The sequence below is a fragment of the Ursus americanus genome, chromosome 9 (genome assembly GCF_024610735.1).
Source record: "Ursus americanus isolate L20-20 chromosome 9, mUrsAme1.1.p, whole genome shotgun sequence".
Classification (NCBI taxonomy): Eukaryota; Metazoa; Chordata; class Mammalia; order Carnivora; family Ursidae; genus Ursus; species Ursus americanus.
This window is the reverse complement of record NC_142135.1, coordinates 39,798,779-39,813,043: the sequence shown is the minus strand read 5'-3', so window position 1 is coordinate 39,813,043 and position 14,265 is coordinate 39,798,779. Positions and strand designations below refer to the sequence as shown.

General features: G+C 43.2%; 1 pseudogene; it reads left to right on the top strand.

Annotated features, from left to right (window-relative positions):
• Positions 1 to 11,834: 11,834 nt before the first annotated feature.
• On the top strand, positions 11,835 to 14,146 carry LOC148109452 (RNA-binding protein 25 pseudogene; annotated as a pseudogene).
• The last annotated feature ends 119 nt before the right edge of the window (positions 14,147 to 14,265 follow it).

The following is a 14,265-nucleotide window of genomic DNA, read 5'->3' as shown; positions in this document are numbered from 1 at the left end:
TTCATTACTTGAGTGTAACACCCAGTGCACCATGCAATACGTGCCCTCCTTAATACCCATCACCAGCCTATCCCAATTCCCCACTCCCCTCCCCTCTGAAGCCCTCAGTTTGTTTCCCAGAGTCCATAGTCTCTCGTGGTTCATTCCCCCTTCTGTTTACCCCACCCCCTTTCTTCTACAATTCTCTTTTTAAACACAGACCTGTTTGGGTGGATTTGCTGTCATTTGCAGTTGGAATAATATAAACGATAACCTTGGTCTATGTTGTCTTCCTTTTGCCATGAGTGCAGGGACTATGTCTGCGTCCTCAGGGCCTGGTTCAGTGCCTGGCCCATAGGAATGTATAACTAACGAATCTAGATATGAAAAAAGGGGTCCCAGAGCTTTTCCAACCCCACCCCTTCTTCCTTTCAGACTTGAAGATGAGGCAGTGGGCTGTGGTTCTTTCTGGGTGATGATCTTGTTACAGAATCCTGTTGGAACTAATTTTCATTAGAGCGGGGAACTCAGACTACGAGAAAGCAGCCCCTTACAGGTCATTGCTAAAAGGGGCTCTGGAAAAGAACTGTCGTCCAATGAGATATTTAGAGTGCCTAAAGTTCTACCGTCAAGATTTCTTTGGCTTATAGTTCTGAGAACTCTTAAGAATTTTCTGTGAATATATATATCTCTATCTGCTTATATAAGTATAAAGAAACTCTGAAAAGATACACAAGAAACTAATAAAAATGATTACCTGTGGAGTTGGGATGGGAATTGGTTCAATGAAAGGCAGGTGGGGAATGAGGATTTTTATACGGTTTGAATTTTGAGCCACATAAATTGAGACTTTTCAAAAATTAAGTTAAAAAAAAGAATATCCATGAGTGCAGAACCACTCAGAGCCATTATCAGCTTTTAACAGCTGGGGTGGGAGCCATTTATTTATCAGTTTGTTTTTCAACTTGGGGAGCTGGTTTCGGGGGGGGGGAGGCCATGATAGTATGGACAGGAGCAGTTTGTCTTGTTGAGGGAGGGGAGGTGGAAAGAGGGGACCACCCGGAGAGATCTGGCCTGGGCCGGTCACACATGTGACAAAGTAAAAGTTAAGAGAATTAGGCCAAAGGGAGGGGTAGGGCCTTGAAGATACTCTTTCCCAAGCGCCTACCTGTCTCTGGCTGGACTTGATAATTTCCAGACTCCTCTCATCTAAAAAAGATCCTGACGCCATTATCTGTGTGTCTGTAGGTGTGTCGCTTCAACTTTCTGAGTGTGACTTGTGTGTAAAAGGAAGGGGCTGGATGAATGATCTAGTCTGATGTTCTTTCCAGTTCTGATGCTCTCATTCTGAGATGCTGTCTTCTCTCCTTGCAGCCTGTCCTAAGGCCCTGCCCCTGTCCAGAAAAGACGCAGCTTATAATAATCAGGGAACAATACATGTACCTGCAGGACATGCAAGCTTAACCACTGCAGAGACCTTGGGACATAGAGTATCTGGCAAGGACTTTCACAGTTCCTTCCTGCCTGTCGCTGGTGCTCCTTGAGGGTAAGTGGATGAGCCAGCACGTGATGATTTAGCTAACTGCTGTGACGGGCTTCCTGCCACTCTCACCCTGCACTTCCGAGTCTCCCTGGCGGACCCTCTAATGCCCTCCTGATGCAGCAGACTCCTTCATGGGCAGTGGACACCTGCAGAGCTGAAAACCTGGGCTGGTGACCGTGACCCTAGGGAGGTTGCTGTCCCTCACCTCTGAGAGAGCAGGGAAGGCCCTCACCTTTGAAGTGTAGTCATCGTGGTTGCTGTGGTTCTGTCAGTGGCCAGGGGGCAGCAAAGGCCAGGGGGCAGCAAAGGGGCAGTGGCCAGGGGGCAGCAAAGGTTCTGTCAGTGGCCAGGGGGCAGCAAAGGTCTGCAAGAACACAGACCTGATGTGGGGTGACAGTGGTGCACCCAGGCTTGTGTGTGGGGCTGGATGATGGACGTGGACCCTTGGGCACAAGGTCTGTTAAGGGATGGGAAGACAGGAAGCCCAGGGGGAACATTTACCAAGGACTCAGGTTTAGGTCTTGATATTATAGCAATAAATACAGGCACAGAGATACGGGGGCAGGACTGAAAGGCATCCTGTCCCTTAAAACTGGCAGCTCCTGGCCTCCAGCTCTTATGATAGTTTGAGCACAGCAGCAGCAGCTCACAGGTAGGAGAACAGCAGGGGGTTAGAGATGCTGTTCAAGCCCCACAGAACCTACTGCTTATACTGCCCTGTTTAAAAATAAAAAATAAAAAAAATACATATATATGTATATATATACACACATATATAAATACCTATATAAATAAATATATATACATACAATTTATAGCATCTACAGTGCTTATAATACACTGTAAAAAATATACACATATAACATACAATATATTACATATTACATATAATATATATGCAATTAATTTCTGTAACTTTATGTGGCTTGTACTTTTGTGTTCATAAGTAATTTGCTTAATGTAATGGTTTAAATGATATCAGAATTTTTGTGACCTTGTTTTGAGCATTCATTTTCTGACTGTGAGGCGTGGCACGTGGAGGCAGAGGCGGCTCTCTTTGCCAGGAGGCCCTGTGGGGAGATGGTGGGCCCCACTGAGCTCCCTCCTCTGCACATGGTGGGCTTGAGGTTGCCCAGGCAGCTAATGGGACTCCATCATTTTCTTTGCTAAGGAAAGAAAAAAATTTTAGTAAATGTCTCATCCACCCATCCAGAAGGATGGGCACCAAATGAACAGTGTTTCCCTCTTGGGATAGTCGAAGGATTTCTGCATTTTTATATATTGTAGTATTTCAATGCACAAAAAAAGAGTTATGAAATGATTTTTTTCTTTTGTTTTTTTTTGTACATTTAAATAAACAAAATTAAAAATAAAACCCAATCACTGTATTCTGGGAATATTTGTGCTGAATAATCATGCTCTAAGGTCATGGAGATATGGTTTCCTGGTCTCAGAACGCCTGTCAGCACAAACTCTCACCCCGGTGGCTTCCCCAATTGTCTCTGCCAAGCTCGGCTCCCTGATTTCCCATCTTTTGTTGGAGGTGAGGAGTCCTTTTATGGCTCCTCTTGAATTTTAGGTCCACTTAGAGTCCCTGAAGTCCTTAAGGAGTTAGTTTTTGGAAGGGAGTTACTGAAACTGTTCGGATTGTCTTCCAGACGCGGGGCCATAAGCCCCAGAAGACAAGTGCTTCCGCGTGGAGGGGGTGGTTCCGCGTCTTTGGTAAAAGGGATCTCGTGTTTGGTGACTCTCCTTTTCTCCTAAAATCAGACAGATGGTTTCGACGACGGATGATTTCTATTTTTGGCCAGAGAAGAAACACGGAACTCCACCACAGCAGGCGCACTGACGGAAAATGGGACGGACGATGTTTTACAACAGTGTTACGGGTGCTCTTCCCAGATCACAGCCCAACAAAGAAATTTTATCCGTGCTCAGTGCAGGTCTGCCCCCTATGGGCCAGATTCCCAACTTACTTAGTTTCATCAAGTCTGTTAGGGCTCAGAACGATGGGTCTTTTTAAATCCTTAAGTCCTGGGAGCAAAATTCGTGTCTTTCTTCTCCACTGTAACTAGCTGTCGCTCTGTAAAGAGTTCTTCAGGACCTCCTTCCTTCGCTGGGTCCCTCAGGCCTCAGGGACCGCGGAGTTGGGCTCAGAATGTGATTGGATGACTCAACAGCTGACCCGAAATCACAGTAAGAATTTTTAAACTCTAGAAGCGAAAGTTTAGGCAAAGTGCTTTCCATACTCTCTGCCTGGGAGAAGTGCATGTCTCTAGCTCAAGTACGGACACATAGATGAAGTTTCCATTTTGGACATGATATAACCAAAGATGAGCGAACGCGGGGTGTCCTGGGTTGAATTTCACTAGGTTGCGAAGGGCCTAAACGTACCGATTCTGCCTGTAGGTGTCTGCATTTTGTCGTTTGGTATTCACCAGAGTCAGACACTTAATGTAAAAGACTGATTATTATAGTTCCTTAAGAAATAACCCACGTTTGACCCACTCTGCTCCTGTGTGACGACCAGCAACTCTGGGCCTGCTGGCCACACAAGGAGCACAGCGCAGGTGGGCCCTTTAAGTGAAATACACCTGCGATTTGAAGCTCCTTTTAAATGGGTCGTTTTGGGTCTGCATGTGACATGATGCTTGCTGGTAGTGGAACACCTTTAAGGCAAAATAGGAAGAATGTCGGAGGAGAAAACCCATCTAGGATTGTGGCAGGAAGTCGTCTTTAAGGTAGGCACTTTTATACTGACAGAACTTTGCAGAGAATTCGCACTTACTAAGCACTTACTATGAGCCAGGTGTCACGTTAAATGCTTTCCATGGATTATTTCATTCGTTTCCTCCCACCAGTTCTGTGAGGCTGGCGTTCTTGCAATCTCTGTTCCACTGGTGGGGGAGAAGAGGCTCAGGGAGGGTAAGTGACTTGGAGAACATCACGTGCCCTGAAGTTGGAGAGTCCGGATTCACATCCAGGCAGTCTGACTCCAGGTCTGTGCTCCTCACCTCACCTACCGTAGCAACTTATTTAGGGCCCAACCCTGCTGATTATCAGGGGCAAAGGCAATCAGGGGCATGGGGCTCCTTCACTGAGGACCCGGTGCTGAGCTTCTAGTCAGCGTACACATCTATGCCTCTGTAGGTGGGGTCATGCAAATCTTTTCCTTCTCAGTCCCTGGGTTTATTACTAGACCTGGGATATTTCAGAATAAATTTGTGCTGGTAATTAAATATCCAGTGTTCTTCCATAAAAGCTGAGTGCGAAGAAGCCCCAGTAGTCTTGAGCGAATAGTAAGCGGTGGAAGGAAACCAAGGCCAGAGAGAAGGGACTTCGAAGGTGTTTTCTGGGTCCTTCCAGGCACCAGATGTTGAGGTGGGAGATGATTGTAATATGATATGCCTCAATCTACCGGAGAAAAATCTTGTTTAATCCCCCATCCTTCAATAAAAAATGTAAAAAAAAAATTATGTTGTTTGAGAGCAAATCTTTTATAATTTTCCTTACACATCTTGTGGATGTCAATTAAAAACAATCTTTGGGGCACCTGGGTGGCTCAGTCGGTTAAGTGTCTGACTCGGTTTCGGATCAGGTGATGATTTCATGGGTTGTGAGATCAAGCCCCACGTCAGGCTCCCCGCTCAGAGGGGCTTCTGCTTTAAGATTCTCTCCCTCTGCTGCCCCCCGCCTTAAATAAATAAATCTTAAAACAATCTTTAATATAAGAACTTACAATGGCTCCTAAGTTATGTACGATTTCTCTATTGCCTTAAAATTGTTTTCAATCTACTTTCTAGAGTCCTGATTTCTACTTGATATTATTAGTAAGTGGTGCTTTTTGCAGGGGAAGACGGTGCTGGTGACAGACTTTCTGGAGAGCCACGTGCTCTGAGATGCTTCTCCTCGTGGGAAGGATTTGCATCATTTACATTTGGAGGTTGCAATTCTTTCCCATGTAAGGCGAATAGGTTATTATGGGACTCAAACCTTGACCCCAGCATTGACACCAAGCTGTTTCCAGGGACTAAGAAACACTAACAATAATATATTCTGAGCCCTAAATGAAATAATTATTTTAGAATGATTACATCATGAAGAAGACTCATGAAAGTGTTTAATCCTAGAAGGGACGTTAAAAATTACCTACTGTAGGGGCACCTGGGTGGCACAGCAGTTAAGCGCCTGCCTTCGGCTCAGGGCGTGTAAAATCTTAAAAAAAAAATTACCTACTGTAAGCTCATATTTTTATACTGGCAGTTAGAGCTTTTAACAAATAACTTTTTTTTAAAAAAGATTTTATTTATTTATTTGACAGAGATAGAGACAGCCAGCGAGAGAGGGAACACAAGCAGGGGGAGTGGGAGAGGAAGAAGCAGGCTCTTAGCGGAGGAGCCTGATGTGGGGCTCGATCCCATAACGCCGGGATCACGCCCTGAGCCGAAGGCAGACGCTTAACTGCTGTGCCACCCAGGCGCCCCAAATAACTATTTTTTTTTAAACAGATGAGGACAGTAAGCCCAAAGAGGAATGTGATGTGCCCAAGAGCCCATTGCTATTAGTAGATATCAATCCTGACTGCACACTGGAATAACTTAAGAGTTCAAAAAAAAAAAAATACTGATGCTCAGGCCACACTGCAGATGGACTAATAAGAATTTCTGGGCCTTGGGCCTGGGTACTAGCACTTTTTAAAGCTCCCAGGTGACTCACTTTGAAGCCAGAGTTGAGAACCACTGAGCTAAGACAAGAACCCAGGGTCGTCATATCCATCGTTGTCTCTCATTCCTCATCCCTGAGCCCATGGCAGACTTGACTAGTGGACTATGGAATGCTTTCCTGTTGTGCCTAACCTGGCCTCTTCCTCATATTGTTCCTGGAAGCTACCACCTGCCCATCAGCATTGGGTGACGACCAGAAACCTACCTACATCCAGGCACTCACTGTATCTTGCTTCCTCTAAACAAAATTATGGAAAATATCTCAAAGTATTATTCTGGTAAAAGTGGGATCCTACATTCTCATAGCCTGGGGTATTCATCTCTTAGTCCATTAGGGCTCTACTGGGGAATACCAGGGTGAAAAGCCCTGGATTACTCAATGAGGTTCTGCTCTAGTTCCTGTGGAAAGCAACTTCTCCTTTTCCTCTACTACACACAGATGCAGTTGGGTTGATCTAGGTTTGCATCCTGATCTGCTATTTACAAACCATGTGACTTTGGGCAAGTTCTTTGTGCCTCAGTTTCCTCAACCATAAGTAAGAATAATGATGAAACTATCTCATGGGTTCATTCTTCTTGCCTTTCTTCTGGTATTGATCTCTAGCAAACTGAAGCCTTCTTTATCTGTCTGAATCCTCTCAGCTCCCTGATAACAACTTGTTCTAATGAACAAATTCTTTTTTTTTTTTTTTAAGATTTTATTTATTTGACAGAGCAAGTGAGAGAGAGAGCAAGAGCACGTGCACAAGCAGCGGAAGCGGCAGGCAGAGGGAGAGGAAGAAGCAGGCTCCCCGCTGAGCAGGGAGCTCCATGTGGGGCTTAATCCCAGGACCCCGGGATCATGACCTGAGGCAAAGGCAGATGCCCAACCGACTGAGCCACCCAGGTGTCCTAATGAACAAATTCTTGATAGAAATGGTTGGTCCTTAGGCTTTACTCGTTAGTATTTAGAGTGCATATAATGGCCTTCTGAGGACAATGACTATGTTTCAACCCATTTTTTTCCTTGGGTACCTTGTACTTCCCTAGCCAGAGATAAGCTTTGAAGTTTCCTAACAATCTGGATTTTATTAGAATCAATACTATTCAAAACTGAGATAAACGGGTGTAGACGGCAGACCCTGATACAGCAAACAGTCCAACAGCCTGGGTCACCAATCATAGCCCTGAGACTATGTCATACATGGAAACTGCCTTGTTTCTAGTCGGAACCAGAGTTTCAGTTAGATCCAATCCCCCGATTCCTATTGTTTTTTGGCTGAAATGTAAGTTCTTCCAGGCTCTCATCTCAATACTGCTCCATTCTTCTTACCCATCTACTGCCATCCCCAGCTCCCCCGTCTTCTCTCTTGGCCAACTTTGTTCACCATGCCTTCTGGAACACCTGCTCTATGGTGAAACTCCACATGCCCTCCCTCTGCCTTAACTGAACATGGCTTTCTTGGGAATGCCTCCTTGGCATCCTTTCATTCTCAGAGTGTGGATGTCATTCTTAATCCCCTGAGTTCAACAGGTGAGGATATGTGGTTCTCCTGGAGGGAGGAAAGAGAGTAATGGTGAACACCACACACATTCATGTCACTCAGAGAAAGTGTCAGCCTTCTCTTTCAACTGCTTCTTCCTGTTAGCTCAATTTCTATTCTAAGGGAGATATGGGCCAGGTTTCCTAATTCAGTCCTACTTGCCTGGGCAGCCTCAGGTCTTACCACTCCATTCCTCCAGATTCACTACAGAAAAGCAAGCCAAATCAATTTACTTGTCATTCTTCTAAAACATTAAGACAACTTAAGAATCATCTTCTACAGGGAGAAAGAACCTTCTTTTCTCCCAACCTGATTTAGATGCCTGCTCCCTGTAAGGACCCCGTTTACTTCTGAGAGCACTCATGGTCTCAATAGTAAGTGGTTCACTTCTTTCCCCTACTGACTGAAAGCTCTAAGAGGGTGCAGATATTGTCTTTTGGAAACTCACGTCTCTCTGACCCCAAAATCTGGGTGCTTCCCCACGACAAGTACCTTACCTCTCAGTGTATGGATGGTATAACACTGAATCCACAAGTTCTTTTAAGAGGAACGATATTCAATACCGTTTTCTGGTTAGAAGGAAAACATGATTAAATCCAACTCTCATTTAATACATGGGCCCAAAGACACAGTGGCTTACCCACATTACCCCAGGAAGTTAGTGGCACAGCTGTCCCAGACAGTTCCCCCTATACCACTGAGACATCATTCAAGACTTTAGAGCTCTAAATCTAATCTTTAAGATGAATACACTAAGCACACAAATAATTGTAATACAAGGTATTATATGAGAAGTAGAAAGTCTGAAAGCAGATCAAAGGGGGAGAAATCACATCTTTAGGCCAGGGTGGCATGTGCGTAAAGAGGGTACAAAGGATTTGTATAATGGTTCTCAAGTTTTTTGGTCTCAAGACCCTTTTTCACTCTTAAAAATTATGTGAACCCCAGGGGCGCCTGTGTGGCACAGCGGTTAAGTGTCTGCCTTCGGCTCAGGGTGTGATCCCGGCGTTCTGGGATCGAGCCCCACATCAGGCTCCTCTGCTGTGAGCCTGCTTCTTCCTCTCCCACTCCCCCTGCCTGTGTTCCTTCTCTCGCTGGCTGTCTCTATCTCTGTCAAATAAATAAATAAAATCTTAAAAAAAAAAATTATGTGAACCCCAAACAGCTTGGTTTTTGCAGTTCTATCTATTGATATTTATATTAGAAATTAACAGAGATTATTATTAGACTATTAAAAATAATAAACCCACTACATGTTATCACATTTTAATGAAAACGATTATTTTCCAAAACAAAGATAGTGAGAAGAGTGGCATTTTATGTGTCTGCGAATCTCTTTAATCTCTGACTTAATAGAAGACATCTGGATTCTCATCTATCTACTGATGCATTTGCTCTTGGGATCTTGTTTTGGTTGAAGCCTTAGAAGAAAATTCAGCCTCATGCAGACATGTAGTTGGAAAAGGGAAGAGTCCTTTCAGATATCTGTGGCTCTTCTTCAATACTACATCACAACTTGAAAAGTGCTAGTTTCTTAAAAGTTAGTTGTACTGTGGAAACTGAAATCATATCAATGAACATTTAGTATTCTGTTTCATTAAAATCCATTGGTCTATCTTGCATTTTAAATGCATAGTTTTGTAATATCATTCATCGGTCATTTAGCAATGCTGATTTGCTGAACTATACAGATCTTCCAAATATTTTCACATTTCATTATATAATAGGATGGGGAAAAAATCACTTGTTCATATCACCACCAGTCTCATCAGGAAAGCCTTTAAGTATTGGGGAAGAGGTCATACTCACAGTGGCTGATACATTTTCCAGAATTCTTATTTTTGCTTGAAGACTTGAATTTTATCATTGGCAAAAACACTGTCAGTTATTTTCCTGGATGTGACTCACTTGGTTAATTTTCGAGAAAATGGATGCCAAATATTCAAGTCTGAATACGCACAGTTTGTTCTTTCACGCAAAAATGAATTCCATGAAAAAAGTGGTTTGTTCAGCTCACAAGTCAATTGCACAAGTGCTTTTTGTGTACTCCCCATTTAGTCTCACAGCATATGAAAAAGATATGTTCTTAAAGGCCCAGATTAATCAAGTTAGTAATTTGTACTGTCTTTTTCAAGGACATTTTTAAGTAAAACTGGCTTTTTCTACTGCCAGGTGCCTGGGCCACTACTTTGAATCATGTTCAGTAAGGTGCCAGCAGGTTGACCCGCACTTGCACCATCAGGATGAATGTCAGCACAGTGAAAAAGGAAGCTGATGTCTTAGCATGATGCAAATAGGTTTGACCATGTGGGTCCTCTTTTGTGGGGACTCCCCTGAGAGTGGACAACACTCTGACAACTATACAAGGTACAGGCTTTGAAAAATGAGTCCGATTTTGATAGGCTCAGATGAGGGAGAGTAGGAACATCAAGAAGGCAGTAAAACATGAGGAGTATCTAAGGGACAATGGGGAGGATATATGTCTGGATGGAAGAGGAGAGAAGCAGAGGCAGAAAGCTGAGAAGATACTGGGAAAGGCCCAGATGTCATCATGACCATCAATTAGGTTTAAACCAGACAGGAAGAGGAGGCTAGGGTGAGTGATTTTTGTCTTGTTCTGGTTTTGAAAGCTTTAGTTTCAAGTTATATAAAAATAACGCTAGTCATGTTTACATTTACTAGTTATAAAATAAAAATGAGAGCATAGCTGCTTTCCTCATAAGTCTGTTCAGGGAATGAAAAAATAAACATGTGGTCAAATGCTTTGTTGTACCAAACATGCTGCACTATTTGATTTAGACAGTATTATTCTCAGAAGGAAAAAGAATGAGAACACTTATTAAGCATTATTGTGAATGAAACACTATGCTCGTCGCTTTTCATATAATGTAATCTTACACAAGCTTATAAAATAGGTATCACCATTCATATAAATAAGGCAGATGAAGCCCGAAAAGTTAAGTAACTTTCCAAGGGACATGACTGAACTCTGATTTGGTAACATTTCATATTGTCACCTATTATTTCAAGGCATTTGGGGGAAGTCTGAAAACAAATTTAATTATCAACCACATATATTTATATATCCATATATCCATGCAACCTTTTAAAATAAGGCACAAAATATTGTCACAAACCCAAATATATTAAATCTTTAAAAAAGAGATTGCATATTTTGATTTTTTTGTTCCCTTCAAGGACTATTTTAAACAATATGTAAGGCTGATTACTAGTAGTATGTTGACTGACAGAATTTTGTTAAAATAACAACTGAAGGACGCCTAGCTGGCTCAGTTGGTAGAGCATGTGACTCTTGAGCTCTGGGTTGTGAGTTTGAGCCCTATGTTGGATATAGAGATTACTTAAAAATAAGTAAAACCGTAAAAAAACCCAAATGTAACCACTGAGAAAAGTTAGCATTTGAAAGTTGCTGCTAAGCTCATCACAGTACTTATTGGATATAAACACCTTTTTCTCCATATTTTAAAATATCAGATCATGAAGAAAAGGAGGGAAAGCAATTCAAAATCATAGTCTGATGCCATTTTCTTTGACCTAAGAGGAAAAAAAAAATGCCAAGGTTACTGACATCAACATACAGGGTCTGGATGTATACCACCCACCATCCATAGCCATGTGGCTCATTCTTCCTGCACTTGGGCCTGCTCCTTTGAATACCGATGCTCCAGAAGCTCCCTGCACAGTGTGGTTGTGTTTGTGGCCCGTGTGAGGAGGCACTTTGGAACTAGTCCCGTGGTAAGCAGCATGCAGAAACCTGGAACTGGTGGAGCCCAGAAGGCTGTGAAGACAGTACCATTTCCTCAGTGGCAGACCTCTGCCTAAGAATGTCTTTCCTGGGGCGCCTGGGTGGCTCAGTCGCTAAGCGTCTGCCTTCGGCTCAGGGCGTGATCCCGGCGTTATGGGATCGAGCCCCACATCAGGCTCCTCTGCTAGGAGCCTGCTTCTTCCTCTCGCACTCCCCCTCCTTGTGTTCCCTCTCTCGCTGCCTGTCTCTCTCTCTGTCAAATGAATAAATAAAATCTTTAAAAAAAAGAAAAAAAAAGAATGTCTTTCCTCCCTCATTTGAATCACCCTCGCATGGGAATCCCAGCACTCCCATCAGGGATCTGACCCCCAGGGTTTCCTGACTCCTCCACCTGTAGCTCCAGCGATCTCAACGATTCCTGTACCAATGAGCATTATGGCTGCAGCTCCAACTGTCTTAGTCTATGGTTGGAAAGCATTTGGGAAAAAGAAAGAATAATCCAGGCTTAGAGACTAAGGAAAATGATGAAAACTGTGGTCCTACTACTATAACTTTGTTAGTAATATTTCTGAGAAAGCTTCAGACATGCTTATAAGGTAACTCCTTGCTAAATGTGGCTTGGTTTTGAGCTGGAAGGGTACAAGGTGCACCTGGAAAATTTCAAGCCTTTGGATTCTGTGGGTATAAGGAGCCTGAATCTACCCCTGTGCACTTAGGTTATGGCACGACCTGCAGAATGGAGAGCAGACGCTCCTTGTTAAAGTTGATGTAAGGATGAAGGCACAACGGGGGGAATGGAAAGCAAAGAAGAAAGCTTCTAATGGGAATGCCAGGCCAGAAACCGTCACTAATGATAAGAAGCCTCGGATGTAGAAACAAAAAAGATCAGATGATCAAAGGGGCCTTTGAAGTTTTAATACATGAATACTCCAGTGAACTCAATGCCCCTTCCCAAGAATCTGACTCTCACCCCAGGAAGAAGTAAAGAAGGAGGACAGTTTCCACACACTTCTAGCAGCTCCACTGGTCAATTATCCACTTACCACTAAGGAGGATATAATTGCTATAAAAATGGAAGAAGACAAAAAAGACCTGATATCCTAAGAAATCAGCAAATTCAGAGACACACACAAGAAACTGAGAGAAAGGCAACAAGGAAACGGAAAAAGACAGGAAATCGATAAAGGACAGAAAGAGAGAAGGGATGTAAGTGGGAACAAGAAAGGTGAGAATGGGAATGAGAAAGGGAGAGAACGTGAACGAAAGAAGGAATGGGAGCAGGAAGGACAATGGCAAAGGGATCGGGACTGCAACTAGGAAAGGAGCTCAGATCACAGTAAGGATGGCAGTTGATCGAGAGGAAAGAGCAGAGATCACGAAAAGGAATGAGGACGAGAAAGAATGTGAATGGGGGGGTGGAGAAGACAAGAAGCAGGAGTATGAAAAGGATGAAGAAGATGTAGATGAACAAAGAAAACCTGAATGAAAACTCTGAGAGAAAGAAGCTTCTTACTAAGAGCACCTTCAGAACTGGGAAAGCAGAGACCAGAAGAAAACCTGGGAGTACGAGAAGGAGGCTGAAAAAGAAGAGAGAAGAGAAAGGGCAAAAGAAGCTAAATGACTAAAAGAAATCTTAGAAGATTCTGACGATAGAGATGACCCCAAATATCACAGAGGAAGTGTTCTTCAGAAATGGGTGCACGACAGGGAAAAGGAAACAGAAGCAGATGAATGGACTGAGGAGAGAGAAGGAAGGACTAGAGATCAGGCAGCACCTTCTGGATCCAGATGCAGAGCTCCAGAGGCTGAGAGGATGTGGACAAGTACAGGTAAAGCAAGAACCAGAACCAGAGGATGAGGAAGAAGAAAAGCAAGAAAAAGAAGAAAATGAGAGGAACCCACGGAAGAGGAAGAGCCAGAGCAAAGGCCTGTCTCAAAGCAACTCTGAGGCCGTCGGCTCTGCTCCATCTGTTTCCTCTGCCAGTGGCCATGCAACCCCCAACACTCCGGGGGAGGTGTCTCCCTGTGGTGTTATTATTCCTCATGAAAATCCTCCAGACCAACAACAACCTGGAGAGCATAGACCAAAAACAGCACTAAGTCTTAAATGGGGTGTTTCTAATAGTCCTGGTCAGCCTCATTCTGTGAAGGGAAAGAAACTTCTGGTAGATAGTGTTCTTAACAAATCTGAGGATGAAGACAGTGATGATATACCATGAAAAAGGAAACTGGTTCCCCTGGATTACTGTGAGGATGATAAAAACGCTGCCGAAGGCCCTGTAAACACTGAAGAGAAGCACAAACACGTTAAGAGTCTCATCGAGAAAATCCCTACAGCCAAACCTGAGCTCTTTGCTTATCTCCTGGATTGGTCTACTGTGGATTTCTATTGACAGAATGACGAATTAGACCATGGATTAATAAGAAAATCATAGAATACACAGGCAAAAAAGGGGCTACACGAGTTGATTTCATTTATTCTAAGGTTATTGCTTAGTTTGAATTATTTCAGATGATGTTGCCATGGTCCTTGATAAAGCAGAAGTTCTTATAGTCAAAATGTGGAGATTATTGACAAATGAAACAGAAGAAAATTGGTCTTGTGAAATAAAGCTCTTTATATATTTGTGAAAAAAATATCTATGCTCTTTTATACGTGCATGTACATACACTTAAACTTATGGCATGTTTCTCCTCTCCAATGTAAATAAATAAATTCTCTGTTCAACT